At 38.5% G+C, this 19486-nt stretch overlaps 1 protein-coding gene and 1 long non-coding RNA gene across 3 annotated transcripts in view; one reads left to right on the plus strand and one right to left on the minus strand.

The window, feature by feature from the left end:
* The window catches only part of LOC113593012 (uncharacterized), a 97867-nt gene extending 80483 nt beyond the window's left edge, over nucleotides 1–17384 (plus strand). Inside the window, exon 5 of the long non-coding RNA XR_008300111.1 lies at nucleotides 16515–17384. This is a non-coding gene — a long non-coding RNA (uncharacterized LOC113593012). The remainder of the gene's footprint in view (nucleotides 1–16514) is intronic.
* MCC (MCC regulator of WNT signaling pathway) overlaps nucleotides 1–19486 on the minus strand; it is a 425462-nt gene that overhangs the window by 352107 nt on the left and 53869 nt on the right. The gene's annotated exons all lie outside the window — the stretch shown is intronic.

Raw genomic sequence — 19486 nt, forward strand, 5'->3', positions numbered from 1 at the left:
GTTGAACGGCCCACTTCAGCTCAGCTCATGATCTCGTGGTCTATGGGTTCGAGCCTCGCGTCGGGCTCTGTGCTGGCAGCTCAGAGCCTGGAGCATGTTTCTGATTCTGTGTCTCCCTCTCTCTCTACCCCTCCCCTGCTTGCTCTCTGTTTCTCTGTCTCTCTCTCCCTCTCTCTCAAATAATAAACATTAAAAAAGAAAGAATGAAAGAAAGAAAGAAAGAGAGAGAGAGAGAAAGGAAAAGAAAGAAAGAAAGAAAGAAAGAAAGAAAGAAAGAAAGAGAAAGAAAGAAAGAAAGAAAGAAAGAAAGAAAGAAAGAAAGAAAGAAAGAAAAAGAGAAAGAAAGACAAAAAGAAAGAAAGAAAGAAATATCAGGGGCATCTACCTGGCTCAGTTGGAAAAGACTATGACTCTTGATCTTGGGGTTTTAAGTTTGAGCCTCATGTTGGGTGTAGCAATTACTTAAAAATAAAATCTTAAATTAATTAATTAATTAATTAATTAATAAAATAGAAATAGAAATAGAAATACATATGATCCAGTAATTCCATTACTGGGTATTTACACAACGAAAACAAAAACACTAATCTGAAAAGATATATGTACCCCTATGTTTTCTACAGCATTACTTACAATAGCCAAATTATGGAAGCAACCCAAGTATCCACTGATAGATGAATGGATAAAGAAGATGATGGTGTCACAAATGGCAGGATTCCTTCTTTCGCATGGCTGAACGGTATTCCATTATAGATATATATACCACATGCATATGGCTATTACTTGGCCATAAGAAGGAATGAGATCTTGCTATTTGCAACAACATGGATGGACCTAAAATATATAATGCTAAGTGAAACAGAGAAAGACAAATACCATATGATTTCACTCATAAGTGGAATTTAAGAAATAAAACAAATGAACAAACTAAGGGAAAAAAGACAAACAGACAAAAACAGACGTAAATACAGAGAACATACTGGTGATTTCCAGAGGGGAGGTGGGAGGGGAATGGGTGAAATAGGTGAAGAAGATTAAGAGTACATTTATTGTGATAACACTGAGTAATGTACAGAATTGTTGAATCACTATATTTTACACCTGAAACTAATATAACACTGTATGTTAATTACATTTCAATTAAAAATATTTTGGGGGAGCGCCTGGGTGGCTCAATCAGTTGAGCATCTGACTCTTGATTTTGGCTCAGGTCATGATCCCATGGTTGTGGGATCGAGCCCCAGGTTGGGCTCCACACTGAGCGTGGAGCCTGCTTGAAGTTCTCTCTATCTCCCTCTGCCTCTCTCCCCCATTCATGCAATCTCTCTCTTTCTCTCTCTTTAAAATAAAAAAAAATTAATTAAAAAATATGGTCTTAATTAAAAATTTTTGAAAAGGTCAGCTGTAGTTCGCAAACACATGGAATGAGATTATGAAAAGACATGAAAGAAAGAGAAATGCCATAACAAACAAAACACCATACGACACGCATCCTAAGAAATTAACTGAAATCATCTTGGACCTCCCACTATGGTCTTAAAGCCAAGTCAGCAAAAGTAATAAACATCTGAGACTGGCTCAAAGTTTAACATATTCACTCTCTCTCCCTCTCCTTGCCTGTCTGCCTGTCTCTCTCTCTCATAAAAACATACAGCTAGAAATGATAAAGCTGTTGACCTAATTTTTATTATATCTGAAAAATGCTTTTGGTTGAAGTTACCAAATTGAAAATAAATATGAAAAAATAGAAAAGACAACATAAAAGTTGAGATTGAAAGAAGAAACAACACTTTATTATCTAATTTATATTATAGAGATCATTTTTTTATAAATTCCACACCCAGTGGAACATTGAGATAAAACTTTTTGTAAAACCAGAATCTCCAACTACTAACCTTCTCAATATTGTCTATGCTGAAACCTGTTTTAACTCTTGTGAATTAATACTTATGGTCTTGCATTGTGCTGTTCAATAGGGTAGTCACTACACACAGGTGGCTGTTTTAAGTTTACATTTAAATTAATTAAAATTAAATACAATTAAAAATTCATTTTCTCAGTTGTGCAAGCTTAATGGCCACATTTCAAATGTTCAAAAGCCACATGTGTCTAGTGGTTACCACCCTGCCCTGTACAGATATAGAACATTTCTGTCATAGCAAAAAGTTCTATTGAATAGCATTAGGATTACAATATTCTTAAAAATCTTCAGGCAATAGTATTAGTCAAGCAAGGAAATTGTTACAAATGTCAGTTATTACTTCTAGGTAAAGAAAGAACAATGAAACTGGAGGCATTTCCCCTGAATATAGGGGGGAAAAACCATCGTATCATAAATCTGTTGGTTTTCTTTGCAGCTGATTTTCCAATTTTGGAATTACCCCTATTTGGAAGACACACACAAAAATGCCCACTTTTTACATAAGGAAATCTGATCAGATTCAAATTCATGTCCAATACACTACCACTCACACACGCGCGCGCGCACACACACACACACACACACACACACAAAACTGGAGTTGAAAGATTTATCAGACTTCAGGGAGCAGGTGGAAGGATGTGTTTCCAGAGGAAGCACCAGCTTTGTCTTCTTAGACTTGAGTTACTGTGATATTAATTCTTTCTGATGTTCAGACTGAACTTCCTGAGAGTTCACGGAAATGATGAATAGCCAAGATCAGTCACTGACACGATGGTCTCCCTTTCTCCAGGTAAAATGTCAAGAGTGACTAAAAGTCAACATTCAAGAAGAAAGCATCTGCAGACAACTAAAGTATTACTTTTACATATTTTTAAAAAGCTCTTCTATAATTCCTTTCCATGTGACTGTTTTCTAATACTTTTACTCTTCAATGTTTTGGCAATCTATCAATTTGGTGTTTCCTATTGATATTCCAAAAGAAGAAAATATACTTTAAAAAATGTTTTATAATATACTTTTTATATTTATTTATTTTGAAAGAGAGAAAAAGAGAGGGGGGGAAGGAGCAGAGAGAGGGAAAGAGAGAATCAAGAATCCCAAGCAGGCTCCTCACTGTCAGTGCAGAGCCCCACATGGGGCTTGATCCCATGAACTGTGAGGTCACACCTGAGCCGAAATCAAGAGTCAGATGCTTAAATGAATGAGCCACTCAGGCACCCCAATAGAAGAAAATATTTTAATGTATTTTTTCTTTGGATTATTTTTTTTAATGTTAATTTATTTATTTTAAGAGAGAGTGAGCACGTGTATGAGCAGGGCAGGGGTAGAGACAGAGAAAGAGAGAATCCCAAGCAGGCTCCACACTGTCAACGCAGGGCCCCAAATGGGGCTCAGTCCCATGAACCATGAGATCATGACCTGAGCTGAAATCAAAAGTCAGAGGCTTAACTGACTGAGCCACACAGGTGCTCCTGATCAGCAAATTAACATTCAAATTTTTTTTAATGTTTATTTATTTTTGAGAGAGAGAGAGACAGAGTGTGAGCAGGGGAAGGGCAGATAGAGAGGGAGACAGAATCTGAAGCAGGCCCCAGGCTCTGTGCTGTCAGCACAGAGCCCAATGCGGGGCTTGAACCCACAGACTGCGAGATCATGACCTGAGCCCAAGTTGGACACTCAAACGACTGTGCCACCCAGGTGCCCCTAACATTAGATATTATGCAAGATTCAGCTTATCTTCTCAATGACCTGCAAAAACTGCCATTCAATCTCTGCCATTCCTGGGGGAAAATACTCATTCAGAGTACCTGTTTCAGGTGCTTTAGAAATATAATTTCATTTAATCCTCATAATACCTTTAAAAGGTATTCTCTCCATTTTACAGAGTATATCAGTTCCTTATAAGAGGTACCTGCCTCAAATTCCTGGCACAGCAGGTATTTAAACAGGTTGGTGGATGAATGAAGGAACAGAGGGCACCTCTTTTGTAATCCCAGCAATAGACCTAGAACCTTGCAGTAAGCACTCAGCAATAATGGTCAGTATGACAAATAGATAAGTGGTTCCTAATATATAAATGGTCCTCCCAGACCCCAAAATTACGCAAGGCAGTCATATCTGAAAGATAATAGAATGAAAGGGTACTGGGAAAAGACTGGAGGGATTTCAGTGTGGAGGCAAAAACGATTTGGGGAAATGTTCCACTTTTTAAAGATGATTTTAAGTGTATTTTAACAACACTTCCAGAATAGTTATCCTTTCAGATCATTTTAGGTCACACTTTTATGGGGAAATTACAGCACACACATAACACCATAATTATAAAAAGATAATTGCACCCACATTTTTTCACCAAGGCAAAAAGATTCATATTACAACATGTTTTTGACATATAAAAGACCTCATAACCTACTGTGAATGATAAACTTGTAATTGTATTTATTTTTTCCAATGTAAAAGAGGAGTAGCTAGAAGCGATAACAGAAGATAAAGCAGAAATTTTCATCAAGTGCTCTTCAGTTGAATAACCAAGGCTAATAAAATTTTTTATGCTAGGCTCCAAACGTATACCTGATCCCTGGCCTTTATAAATGTAAGTGGTCCACCCACCAAGCCTGTCACCAGGAGCCTCAAAGCCCAGCCAGCCTGGAAGCCTCCCACCTATCCCCATCCTTTTCAGTTCTCTTTTGGTCTCTTTCTTTCTACCATATAATATCCCTCTCAGTTCTTCTTGCTTCACCCGTAACTTAGACCTGTACGCCTGACCCCCTAATCCCTATCAACCCTGCTCTCACTACTAATGCCTGCTGCCTAGACAAATGTTGCCACTCAGAACAAGGCGGTGTTGTCAATGTTTACTCTGGCTCTGTGGTTGTACTTTGGCTGGGACAGAAACCCAAACCTCTCCCTGAGGCTGACACTGTGACTCTTGCTAATGTCCCCAAATTTTATTATTTATATACTCTTCACCAGCATTTAAAAACATTTCTGAGTGCAAACCCATCATGTTAAAGTTCTCCTAAATATCTTCCAGAGTACTTTACTTTTAGAAAATGGCACTAAAGTAGAAATAATATGGGAGGAAATGTTATTACACTTTTCTTTGAAGGGTAAAAAAAAAATGCAATGTTCTTTTCATGACTAATTTTCTCTTATTCCACTCACTCTCTCAGATTCTAATTAAAATATCTTAACATGAAAAGCAGACGAGGCCTTGTAGTCTGATGACAGAAATGAGAAGGGAAAGATTTAATCTTGGTGTGCGCGGCAGCCGCAGGCGAGGAATTTTGTCATTGTGTCTCATTTCCTGAAGTTTTACACGGGTATATATCACTTGTCACACTATGAAAGCAAGCCAGGTCAACAACTTTTAGAGCAATGCATCTGCCTTATAAGCGAGAGAGTCATGGAAATTTGAGGAATTTTCTAGACTATTGTAGAAAATCTAATCTGTGATAGATTGACATTTGGTAGAATAAAATAAAATGAGTTTTCAGGAAAAAAAAGATTTTAAAAGGACCTATAAAAAATATAAGCTCAATTTTAAAAATTAGATTCAATTCTTCCAAATTGATATAAAAGTTTCTGAACTTTTTAAAATTTCCAATTCCTGTACTTATTTCCAATTCTTGTACTTACTTTATTGCAGTCAGGTAAGAAAAACACTTAGTCTGTGGGCCATTCTTTGAGTAACACTGTCCGAGGTATTGTGCATGTGGCTAAAGCAATTCCTTAGTCCCTAGAAACGGATGTCGGAAGCAATGGTACCGAACAGCAATAACACCAGGATCCTTCATAGCTCTCCATTTTGTTCACTTGGACAGATCATTCTAAGGAAAGCAAGTATACAGTGCAACAACATGTAAGTCTATATTCAGGATTAGTAAACACCATATTGGGGAAATAACCCACAGAAAAGCCATCATAATCTTATAGTTATATTTAAGTTAAAATACTTTTTTTTTTTTTTTGCTGCTTGGAATCAGAAGGTAGATTTAAAAAAAGAAAAGAAGAGGGGCGTCTGGGTGGCTCAGTCGGTTGAGCATCCGACTTGGGCTCAGGTCATGATCTCATGGTCCATGAGTTCGAGCCCCACGTCGGGCTCTGTGCTGGCAGCTCAGAGCCTGGAGCCTGCTTCGGATTCTGTGTCTCCCTCTCAATCTGTGCCCCCCCACCGCCCCCCACACTCATGCTCTGTCTGTCTCTCTGTCAAAAATAAATAAACATTAAAAAAAAAGGAAAAGAAGAAAAAAACTATACTTACTTGACTGAATTCAAGCATTTAGGGTTGGTTTGTTGAATTAAATTTACTCAAATTGTGTACAGAACCACAGTTCTAAAAAACATTTATATTTATATTTATATTTATATTTATATTTAAAAATATAAATATTAAAATATAGTGCTGTGAACTGTACAAAAAGGTTCTTTATGTTTTAGAAGTTTGGCATACAAACTATATCACAGATTATAAAATAGCAAGCCCAGGAGGGAGATCTATAGATCTAAAAATCAAAGAGAGCTCCTCCTGGTTTGTGCCTGGACCTGCTATGTAATGATAATGGCTTAGGGTGAGGTGCTAAAGTCCCAACAGGAGTCATAGAAAGTTGTTTGGATAAGAAGGAGGAGAGGAGATGGGCAGGTGAGGAAGAGGAAGGAAGGAAGTAGCAGAGGGACAAGGATATAGCCCCCCAACACCCCACTCCCTGAGGTGGTAGGGAGGCAGACCCTGGAGTGAGCATGTGATGTCTGGTTAGCAGAGACAGTGGCTCAGTGGTGAAGTGGTAACTGTAAAACCAACACTTTAGTTTTAAAGGTGAAAACTTGTTTGTTTCTTTTACTGAAGGTTGGGCTGATTCACCTCCTAGGGTGATTTTCAAATCAAGAAAAAGAAACCAACCTCTCCAATGCCTCCACATTACCAAAACTCAGGGGTTCTCAAGCATCAGCACCTTCCCTAATTCCCTCATCTATGAGGAAACATAGAGAAATATGTCTACTTCCTATTAAGGCCGTAAGCAATGCCCTCAAATGGTTGGAAAAAAATACAGTGTCTTGGAGTGTTGGAAAATGAGCACTGATCACAGACAGAAAGTCACTAATGTAACATGAGTAAGGCCAGAAGCTCTGGACTGTGACCAGGTTCAGAAAAATACAACCTTCAGTGACAAAGGTCAGGTTTAGGATTTAAAAAGAGCATACCCCTCTCATACTCTGCCAGTGGGCGTATAACTTATACAAGGTGTACTGCAGTTTAGCAGCATCTGTCAAAATAAAAAATGCATATATCATTTGACCAGCAATTTTACTTCTAGAAATATCCACCCCATAGATATGCTGATGTACACAAAGCAATGAATGTACAGAGTCATTCAATGCAGCACCGTTTGTATTTGCAAAAGACTGAAAATCATATAAACATCCACCAGCGGGGGTGTGGTAAATAAAATAAAGTCCATCATACAATTAAATTAATACTAAACAGACTTTAAAGGGGTGCTTGGATGGCTAAGTCGGTTAAGCATCTGACTCCTGATTTTGGCTCAGATCATGACCTCATAGTTTGTGGGATCAAGACCCACGTTGAGCTCTGTGCTGTCAGCACAGAACCTGCTTGAGATTTTCTCTTTCCCTCTCTCCTGCCTCTCCTCCGTGCTCTCTCTCTCTCTCTTTCAAAACAAATTAATTGATTAAAAATAAATAAAAATAAAAAGAATGAGGCAGCTCTATATAATGAGGGCATAATCTCCAAAATATATCAAGTTTTAAAAAGGGCAGATGCAGATCAGTCTATATGTTATATGACCACATGTTTAAAAGAAGAAGTAGAATGTGTGTCCGTGTGCCCATGATATGCACAGCTTATCTCTGGAAGGATATCTAAGAAACTGTTACCAGGGACTGCATCTGGCAGGTGGCACCGTTATCTGGAGAACAGGGGTGGGACAGAAACTGATTCTGCCACCTGCCCTTTTTTGGCACATTGTGAATTTTTATTCATGTACACATACAAGGCTTTTTTTTTTCAAGCTACATAACAGGTCTACAATGACAGAATCCTGGTATCTGAAGAGCAGTGTCAGAGAAAAGTGAGCCAAGATTAGCTTTGGCATCCAGCGCCTTGCCAAGAGGAAAATCAGATGCCTCCTTGTGATGTATCAGCTTACAGGTTATTCCAGTTATTATCCTGCCAAGAGATTTTAGCGGCTTGCAATTCACACTTGGCCTTGACAATAGTTCACTTCGATTGTCCAAAACTCATTAGTTAATCTTTGGTAGGTGACTTATGTAATATGGACAACAATATATAAGATATTTTTAAAAGATTTAATTACTTGGGAGTTGGGGAGGATTTGAATTCTTCTCACTCTCCAAACTTTGTAAAGATAAAAACAAAAAAGTGCTCAAAACCTACCCAGCAAAGTGATTTAGGGGGAAAAGAGCCATACAAAATTTTGCAAAAAAAAAAAAAGTATAAATATTTCAAGTATATAGCAAAGTCTACATGACTATGCTATATTTTCCTTTTAAGCATCATTGTATGATTTTCAGTGAAGGGTATCATTTTTCTTCTGAAGATTCCAGAAAATCAGGATGCTTTCATGGTCCACCTCTTTTCTAAACAATTACGTCTCAAAAGCTAGACAATTCATGGGCTAATTACTCCAAACCAATGTATAAATTACAAGTTCATAGGTTCATCTTAGAAACTGAGACTGGAAAAAAAAAAAACATTTACACTTGTTAAAAGCCTTACTTCTTGCCTGCACTAATGTGCAATTTGTTCATCCTGAAAAATTATGGTGAAGTTAAACACAAACAGTACTTTCTAAGTTAATTACAGATATCTTCCCTGCAGTTTACATTTTAGAATCCAGCTCTATGCCGTTTTTTTTTTTCCTTCCAAATGAAGGAAAGGAGTTGCCACCTTAAGATCATTCTTCATGTGCATATCTGATTTTCATCAAAAAAATCAGAGGAATCACAAATTCACTTGCACCATGGAGTGATGACTCTAGTCCCACTGGGGAATTTTCTAAAACTACCCAAATCAGACCCATTCTGCTAGGACATAATAAACCCTGGCCTATGTAAATGTAATGTAAAGTCTCCTCAAGCTGAAACTCTATCATGGTCCTTTGACCTCTCTTCTGAACCAGTAATAAAAATAATCCTCTACAATCTCATTGGTAGTCTACATCTGTACCCACTAGTGAAAGCATAATTAAACCACATTTTTAAATCGTCTACATATAGCTGGATATTCATTCAGAATAATATTTGAAAATAACTCATTCACAGAAAAGAAAATAAGAAACAAATTAAGAAGTAAAGATTATTTTTATTTAAAAAAATTTTTTTTAATGTTTATTTATTTTTGAGAGAGAGCAAGAGACAGAGTGTGAGAGGGGGTGGAGCAGAGAGAGAGAGGGAGACACAGAATCCAAAGGAGGCTCCAGGCTCTGTGTTGTCAGCACAGAGTCCAACGTGGGGCTCGAACCCACCAGCCGTCAGATCATGACCTGAGCCGAAGTCGGATGCTTAACCGACTGAGCCATCCAGGCACCCAAAGAAGTAAAGATTATTTTTAAATTTGAGGTCATGCATCTTACATAGAGAATTGAGTATCCCTGCTATCCTACCAGCAGGTTCAAGGAGATGACCTGCCTGCAGAGAATCTCAGTGAGGTTTGCACGGATCCATGAATAGAGCTTCCACAGATGGGGGCAAATGCCATCATTAGGTCTGCTGAAAAGCCACCTTGAGCCTTGCCCATCTGGTGAAGGGGAGAAAGAACTAGCATTTCTTGAGAGTGCATGATGCACCTGGCAAAGTGTTAAGAGTTTTATAGCTCTTGCTTGCCTTACTTAATCTTCACAACAATGCTGCAAAGTAAGTTTTATTATTGCCAGAAAATTCAAGCAACTAATCCAAAACCAAAGAGCAGTAGAATTAGAAATTTTAACTCAGGGTCCCCTGGGTGGCTCACTCAGTTAAGTGTCTGACTCTTGGTTTCACGTTAGGTCATAATCTCATGGTTCATGGGATCGAGCCCCGCTTTAGCTCTGTGCTGACAGTGCGGAGCCTGCTTGGAATTCTCTCTCCTTCTCTATCTCAAAATAAATAAATAAATAAACTTTTAAAAAATAAAGAAACTTGGGGACACCTGGGTGGTTCATTCAATTAAGTGTCTGACTTTTGATTTTGGTTCAGGTCTTGATTTCACGGTTTGTGAGTTGGAGCCCCACGTTGGGCTCTTGGTTGACAGTGCAGAGCCTGCTTGAGATTCTGTCTCTCCTTCTCTCTGCTCCTCCCCAACTTGTGCACACACACACTCTCTCTCAAAATAAATAAACTTAAAAAATTTTTTAATTCAGCTACATCTGATTCTTAAGGTCTGTATTCATCCACTGTAATAAAACAAGCAATAGGACCTAAATATCAACTGCAGCAGGATAGATGAGTAAATACTACTTCTCCACTTAGTGAAAACAGATGCAGCCTCTAAATACAAATATGAAGATCCTGGGCAACGTAAGAAATGCTTATAATAAGCTGTACAAGAGAAAAAGGCAGAATACAAAAGTTTACCCACAAGTACTATAACTCCAGAATAAATTAATATAATTATTAAGTATTGAGCCATACTTTGTGCTCAGCACTTGACATAATCCTCATGATAAAGGTGCAAAGAAGATATTATTATCTTCTTTTTAAACTGAAGGAGACTAAGGATCATGCAGGTTGAGTAACTTGTTAGCTGGGATTTTGGCCAAAATCTACCTGGTTTCAAAGGACACACAGGAAATGTTTAAAAAGAAAACTGTTTAAGGAAAAGCTAAGCAATACGAGTATTATGGCAGCAAACAGAGTGAAAAGCATTCTTTAGACTCAGAGATAGATTGAGATCCTACTAATACTAGCTGTGTGACTTTGTTAAGGAACTCTGTCAGTCTCTATAGCCACTTTCTATTCAGGATAAAATCTGAGAAAGTGGTGAGTCCAGGGCCTCCCCTGCAGCAGGGTCCTTACATTCGATCCATTCTGCACATTACATTATTCACTTGGCCAACATCACCTGCAAGCTATAGAATATGAGGATTGTGAGCGCTGCATACAACTGGTTAAACCTCCTCAGTTAACAGATTAGAAATCTGAGGCCAGAGCTGAGTTTGTGGCTAGTTAAAGGCAGATCTTAAGTAGGTCTCCTAACTCCCAGTCCAGTGCCCTTTCCAGTTCATCAAGAGGCCTGGCTAGGAGAGGGGAGCAGAGGAAAAGGAAATGGAGATGTAGTAACACAAACTCCTAACATGACTCTAGCAAACAACCTCAGGTCTATCTGAAAGAAATATGCCTTGGACAGAGAAATGCTCACTCCCAACTCTTCCATTAGGTTGGTTTCTTAACGTAAAAGTTATACCTAGGACAGTGGTCTAAGACATAGAAGGCAAATTCTGGGGCAACAAAAGTAAACCTCAAGTATAGTTTTGCCCTGATTGTGTTCCAATTTTTCTAAATTCCACCTTTGACATACTATATTATTTACCATGTTTACTCTATTTTTAAAAGAAAAAAGAGGGAGGGTGTTCTGTGGTAAAAATACTAGATCTTTCTCTTAGGGATGTAAAATGTACTGTATCACTAAACACTACAAATTTAGAAGAAACCTGTTTAATCTTCTTAACCTAACATTTTCCAATCTTAACCTGACAATGGCCCACTAGGTATGAAACAAATGTTCCATACCATATACCCAGACCTGAGGTTCTCAAAATGTGGTCCCCAGACCACCAGCATCACCTGGGACCTGGTTAGAAATGTGAACTGCCAGGTCCAAACCCAGACCCATGGAATTAGAAGCTCTTGGGGTGTCTTACCAATTCTGCCAGGGGATTCTGGTGAGAGCTGAAGTCTGATAACCACTAATCTAGGCAAACCATGAAGGCTGTTTTATCATGAATACTGGTTGTTTTGGGGGGGTTCCCTTGGGCCAGTGCCTTCAAACCTCTCCTCTCACCTGAAGGAACAAGGGAGCAGGAGATGGATGAAAGTGTGCCAGGTTTCAGGGCAAATATCCACCCTGTCATCACTGTGCTTGTCTGTTTTGTATATTAGGCTACAGATTAAGACTTTATTTGAATGCAAGTTTTCACAGCTTAAACAAAAGTTTGAAGCTCACTATTAAGGAGCTTCAGGATTTTAAGGAGTTCAGGACCTAGATCAATTGTAGTGCCTGCTAATTAGTCAAGGGGTCCTTTGATGGCTTAGGCTGGAATGGCAGCACATGGAGTCCGCACAGCAAAACAGGGATCGAAATTCTCACCGCATAACCCTGTAGTTACCCTTCTTCTGCACTTGAGAATTTAAAAATGTGTATTTGCACTTGTCTGGAATGTGGCTAACTAGAAGAGGCATTTCTGGACCTGGGCTCTGATCTTCATTTCCAAGCCTCCTTATAAGTCTTTTTTTTTTTTTTTTTAAGATTTTAGTTTTAAGTAATCTCTACAACCAATGTGGGGCTCAAACTCACAATCCCGGGATCAAGAGTCACATGCTGCACTGACTGAGTCAGCCAGGTGCCCCAAGATAAGTTAAGTCTTGCCACAAAGCCCTCTTTTCAGGGACAATGGAAATGCAAAACCCAAATTCTATTAACAGAGTTAAATACTTGCGCATTACATCTAAATCATTAAGATAATTCTTACCAATTGAGATTCAGTAATTTTAAAGAAACGTAAGAATCCTGTGCTACTCACTCAATCCTGCCCCACTCCAAAACTCAAAACGTGTACATCATATTGGGAGGATAGGGATATTTAACTGGTCTCTGTCCCTTCCCCAACACTTAGACCAAAGGTTCACGTGGAGCAGGCACTTAATAAATGTCACCTGAATAAATTATTTTAACATATTTAACAGTTATATTTGGTGCTATGGATTGCACATGAAAGTTTCTTTCCATTCTATTATTTTGTCATAAAAAATAAACAATATGCTTGCTACATACAGTGTTTTAATATGGAAAATAATAAAAGCAAAGAAAAATTATCTGTATTTTTGGTAGTATGCTATGATCATACTTCCCATTACAAATTTGTGCATTCTTACAGACATTGCTCAGGTATATCTACACATAGATATAGATATGTAGATCTTCATTTATGTGATTGTATCATCTATGCAATGATATTTATTTCTCAAATCACACATCTATGTTTCTACCTCTCCATATCTTCCCACTAAATGGAATAATGCTAAATGTACTGTTTTATAATCTGTGTATTCATGAAACAAAAAATCAGGAACATCTTTCCATGATAATATATATGTGGCACAACATATCTTTAAAGTACCTGCATGGGGGCGCTTGGGTGGCTCAGTTGATTAAGTGTCCAGCTCTTGGTTTCAGCTTAAGTCATGATCTTGCACTTTGTGAGTACGAGTCCCACATCGGATTCTGCTCTGGCAGTGTGGTGCCTGCTTGAGATTCTCTCTCTCCCTCTCGCTGCCCATGCCCCACTCATGCTATTTCTGTCTCTCTCTCTCTCAAAAATAAATAAATAAACTTTATTAAAAAAATAAATTTTAAATTAAATACCTACCTGCCTGGTATCCATTGTATAGATATAGCATAATAATATGTTTTAAAAATCTATTTCATTGGTTGTTTCCATAATTTTTCTCTTATAAAAATGCTGTGATGGACATCCTTGAGTATTTGATTACTTCCTTAGGTTACAGGTAGGACTGGTAGAAATGGGATGGGCTCAAAAAAAAGTATACTTAGTAAGGACTTTCACAGCCCTACGGAAAGGCTGAATTGATACTACTTTTACCAATATGTAAAAAAATCACACCTACACCAACACTGAGTATTCTCATATTCTAAAATATTTTCCAAAACAATAGGAAAAAGGTAGTCTCTTGGTTTTCATCCATTACTGTTGACAAAAATCAAACTTCTGATAACATTTTTGGTGACTGTGGAGTAACAGCCAATTTCATACATTGTTAGTGTAAGTGTAAATTGCTACAATCTCTATGGAGAAAATTTGGCAATATCTATGAAATTAAAAAATACACACTCCCCTGACCTAACAATTCTGCTTTTAGAGCATTCTTCTGCTGATATATTCTCAGATATGCCAAATTACCTATGCATAAAGATTTAAATGCAGCATTATTTTCTAAAGACAAACGATAGGAAACAATTTAGATATTTGTCATTACAGGAGCGGTAAAAAGAAATTGTGGTGTCTACATAATGAAATACTATGAAACTGTTCAAAAGAGTCATGTCCCAACTTTACTGTATGCTTGGAAATTTTTACTTTAAAAATGTTAGGGGAGGGACGTCTGGGTGGCTCAGTCAGTTGAGTATTTGACTTCAGCTCAGGTCATGACCTTGGGGTTCCTGATTTCGGGCCCTGTATTAGGCTCGCTGATGTCAGCGTGGAGCCTGCTTTAGATCCTCTGTCCCCTTCTCTCTGCCCCTCCCTTGCTCACACTCTCTGTCTTTCTCAAAAATAAATAAACATTTAAAAATAAATAAATAGGGGGGCCTGAGTAGCTCAGTCGGTTAAGCATCCGACTTCGGCTCAGGTCATGATCATGCAATTCATGAGTTCGAGCCCTGCGTCAGATTCTGTGCTGACAGCTGGGAGCCTGGAGCCTGCTTTGGATACTGTGTCTCCCTCTCTGCCCCTACCCTGCTCACACTCTGTCTCTCTCTGTCTCTCAAAATGAATAAACATTAAAAATTTTTTAATAAATAAATAAATAAATAAATGTGTTAGGAGAATAAAGAAAAGACTGCTTATATGTATTATATGGAAATATTTTCAAAAATAACTGTTATAAGAAGAAAGAAAGGTGTAGAAAAACAGTGTTGTAGTGTTATATAAATATGTGTGTGTGTGTGTATATATAAATATACATATATACACACACACATATATATACAGATACAAAAATATATGTGTGTATACCAGTGTTCCCAGACAACCACAAAGGAGGCCCCCCAAAATGGTAATGGTAATTGTCTTTGGGGAGGAGAATGTGGTAGCTGGAGAACAGCATGGGAGGAAAAATTTACTTTTTGTTGCACATAATTTTGTATTCTAGGATTTTTTACCATGTGCATATTCCTGTTCAATAATGAATAAGTACATAGGTAGAACTTATATCTCATTTTGATTTATATTTTATTGAACTAGAGGTTGGCTAGATTTTTATTCACCTATTGGCCATTTCTATCTCTTATCTAGTGAATTACCTTTATACACTCTTGCCTAAGATGCTTTCTAAAATCCGGTAACAGATTTTAAATCTACAAGCATTTTAGGAACATCTAGATTTCATAAAGCAGAGCTGTTTGTTACGACACTATGAGGGGCCACGCTCTCATTTAGGGAAATGCTGTTACAGCTCGTACTGTGCTTCACTAAGAAAGCAGTGATTTCCCTCAGCACCAGTACAGTAAAGCAGGTCCACTGAGGCACAAGACAGTTTCCACATATGAAAAGCTACAACCATGATGAATGTTGGAAAGAAAGAACTTTCATCTTGGGGATCGAAAGCCAATAATGATTAGTGTACACTTTTCTAGGTTTATGATGTGTATGTGTAAAATACCACACCAAAGTGAAAATAAGAAATAATCTCCCTAGTGGCACTTACGAAGGATAGTAGACTTAAAAATTACAAGATTTACCAGGGCGCCTGGGTGGCTCAGTCAGTTGAGTGGCCGACTTCAGCTCAGGTCATGATCTCACGCTTCATGAGTTCGAGCCCCGTGTCAGACTCTGTGCTGCCAGCTCAGCGCCTGGAGCCTGCTTTGGATTCTGTGTCTCCCTCTCTTTCTGCCCCTCCCCCACTCATGCTCTGTCTCTGTCTCTCTCTCTGTCAAAAATAAATAAACATTAAAAAAAATTACAGAATTTACAAGGTGATTGCATGCTGCTTCTGTGGTCATTCCATCTCTCACGTATTTTTTCAGATACAGGATTTGAAACCACATGGTGGGCTGTCAGGTTTTTTTTTTTCTAATTTTTTTTTTTTTTGAGAGAGAGAGAGAGAGAGAGAAAAGGAGGGAGAGAGGGAGAGAGGACAAGTGGGGGAGGGGAAGAGAGGGAGACAGAGGATCTGAAGTAGGCTTCTCACTGACAGTGAAGAACTCATTCGAATTCATGAACCATGAGATCATGACCTGAGCCAAAGTCAGACACTGAACCAACTGAATCACCCAGGGACCCCACCACATGGTGGTTTTGTCTAGGGCCTTCCGTTTTCTTTTCTATTTGATATAGGCTTCAGGTGTGATGTCTGTTTGCAAGTACAGTAGGGCAAACTAGAATCAAAAGAACCACATTTGAGCAGACACATGTTAACCCTTCCAAGAAGTGGGAGGCCCCGGCACAGCAGCACCTTCTCGCCCTTCTGCCAAGCTCCAGTCACGTGAAACATCATTATCAATTTAAATGTTGGTCTGGGTAAGTGAAAAGGGGATTTGAAATATCCATCTCGGAGGTGTATTGTGAGGTCTAAATAAAATAATGTCCCTAAAGCTCTTGGTACTTGCCTTACACAGGGAAAGCACCCAATAAGCTGTGATGTCATCACCATCACCACCACCATCATCCTCCTCAAGCAGATGAACACAAGAATGCAGCCATTTATCAAGGTGAAGGCAGAATAGACACAGAAACCACAAAGGAATCTACACACCACGGTCCTGGGACTATGAGGGTCTTTAAATAAATATTTCCCTACAAGTAGCAAACAGAGCAAAATGAACGCAGCTATTCCACAAGTGACACCAGGCAGCACCTCATCATGGAAGTCAGCTGTATCATGTCTCCCACAGAACATCCCAGCTGGCACAACTGACCAGAGAGGGATGCACATTGTCAGAGAACTGAACAATGAAGGTCATAAGAGTAAGCGACTAACCAAAATGAAGCCACTGGGAAGCCGTTTGGCATTTCCCCAAAACGTCAAACACAGAATTACCACGTGAGCCAGCAATTCCACCCTAGGTGTATGTCCACGAGAACTGAAAACATACCTGCTAAGAGGTATGGGGATTCTTTTGGAGGTGATGGAAAGAAATGTTCCAGAATTAGATAGTGGTGATAGGTGCACAACAGAGTGAATATATTAAAAACCACTGAATTGTACACTTTAAAATAGTAAATTGTATATTATATGAATTATATCTCAATTGGGGAAAAGTGGGGAAAAGTCGTGGATTGTGCCACAGGCTACCCATATTTAAGATTCAAAGAATGATTTCATGGGCTCAGTCCATTAAGCATCTGATTCTTGGTTTCGGCTGAGGTCAGGATCTCACAGTTCATGAGTTCAAGCCCCGAATCCAGCTCTGCGCTGATGGCGTGGAGCCTGCTTCGGATTCTGTCTCTCCTTTTCTCTGTCCCTCCCCGGCTTGTGTGCTCTCTCTCTCTCAAAATAAATAAATAAACTTAAAATAAATAAAAGAATGATTTCATGTTGTCAATGAAAGGGAAGAAAGCAGAGGAAACAACACCACCAAAACCAAGTTAAACACAAACTAGTAACAGTGAAAAGAAAGGAAAAAAGTCATCTGATGGGACTACTTGTAAAATCTCTGTTATATTAAGATTATACCCAACAACCCTGGAAAACATTTTTGCCTCATCTCCTGAGCAACTTTATGAAGTCTTTCAGTTCATTTCAAGGGCTAACACTTCTCTGTGAAGCAAATTTTAATATATAAACCGGACAGCAATTCTTCCTCCACCAAAGACAGGACACTACAGGGTCCCCAAACCAGAGTTTGGAACAAAAACAAAGAATGAGTGTGATGTGAGGCCCAGAGGTGCACCTTCCACTGCACACTAATATTCTTGTGACTCTGAAGAGGAATGTTTTATTTTTTAAATATAAGCAGTTTTTTCATGGCAATGATAGTAATGGGGGACAGTAGCCTACTATTTTCTATTTTTACCTCCTATGTCGAGGTTTTCTCCCTCCACTGTCTTTCCAGACATATATCAGTCAGATCTTTTTGTTCTTTGGGAATCCACCTAAAGTTAAAGCACCATCTAAGCACTAAACTTAAATCTAACACATTTTAAGTCTCCTAAAAATAATTACTGACTTTCCATTATAAGTCAGTAACCTGAACTTCCAAAGATCTACAATTAGTAGAAATTTTGTAAAAGAATTTTAAATATGATTTTTTTTTTACTCCCGGGTTTTTCTGGAATAACTATTTCAACAAACTGCCCTTGAGCTACTGCTCAGGGCAAACACAACTCTTTAATTTCACAACAGTAGTAACTGGTCAGAGAAAGAACATGTCATACAGGTCGATCATCTCTTATTCAAACATATTATAGGTTTCCTGTGCAGTGTTATTCCAACTTGGTATCAATAATTTTTAATCTCCATCTCTTAATTATAGAAGCTTTAGCTTTTTCAAGCTTACATATCCAAGATCCTTTGGCTCAGCTTGGTCATACCCTTCATAATACATTGCTAGAAGGGCCCAGATTTTTTTTTTCTGTGACTCAGTTCTATCTTCATTTCATTTCCTTCTTTATTTCTGCCTAATAAAATCCAGGTAGCTAATACATACCTTTGGGTCTTTGGTTCTAACTACTCTCTCCTTCCCCATTGCCTCTGTCAGTTAATCTCTATTTTTACTCAGTTCCACACAAATTTTCAGGCTACAGGGGTGTGCTGGTGAATGTTTCACAATGGGCTCTCTGGGGAGAAGAAGCCCAGATTTGAAGCATTTGCTGATTTCCATAGTATAAATACCTCTGCCACTGCTGATTTTAAACCATCACTGTCATATCACCGAATGTGAATTTGGAAGAGAGGCACGCAATAACACACCAAGATCCAAGAGACACAAATAACCTCAAGAACATGGGTATAGTCACTAGGAAGTGACACGTTTTGAGTATTCATTACCTATGCTGTTAATATAATATATTTGATTGCAAGTTTATGTGATTTAGTTTTTAACCGTGCTTATGTTTAACAATGGCCTGACAAAATTCCTAAAAATTTCGCAGTTGGTTTTTGTTAGCCAGTATGAGCCAGCTCCAGCACACCACCGATCCTGGGATATTTTAAAAACCTATACATTATATCAGTATTTTGTGGCATGGTTGGGCACAGCCAGGCTTGTTGGAGAGGCCTGCGTCACCTGAGGAGCATTGGGGTCCAGGCCTAGATGAGCCCAGTGGGGATACATAAGGATGGAAGAGACAGACTGAGCCAGAAGAAATCTGAGAGGTCACTGTAGACAAGTAGGTATCAGGGGGTCCCATACAAAATAAGGAGGATGACAGAGACTTCTAGCTAAATATGGTGGATTTAATATGCTTATTTATCTCATTTCTTTTCGATCCTTCCTGAAGCCATCCTAAACAGATAAAGGAATTTTAAAAAGCATAAAACTACAGTTGATCCTCATTACCTACACATTCTATGTCTGTGAAATTGCCTATTCTCTAAAACTCATTTCTATTCCAAAATCAATACTGACAGTGTTTCCACAGTCATTGT

This window comes from Acinonyx jubatus, chromosome A1 (genome assembly GCF_027475565.1).
Source record: "Acinonyx jubatus isolate Ajub_Pintada_27869175 chromosome A1, VMU_Ajub_asm_v1.0, whole genome shotgun sequence".
NCBI classification, from domain to species: Eukaryota; Metazoa; Chordata; class Mammalia; order Carnivora; family Felidae; genus Acinonyx; species Acinonyx jubatus.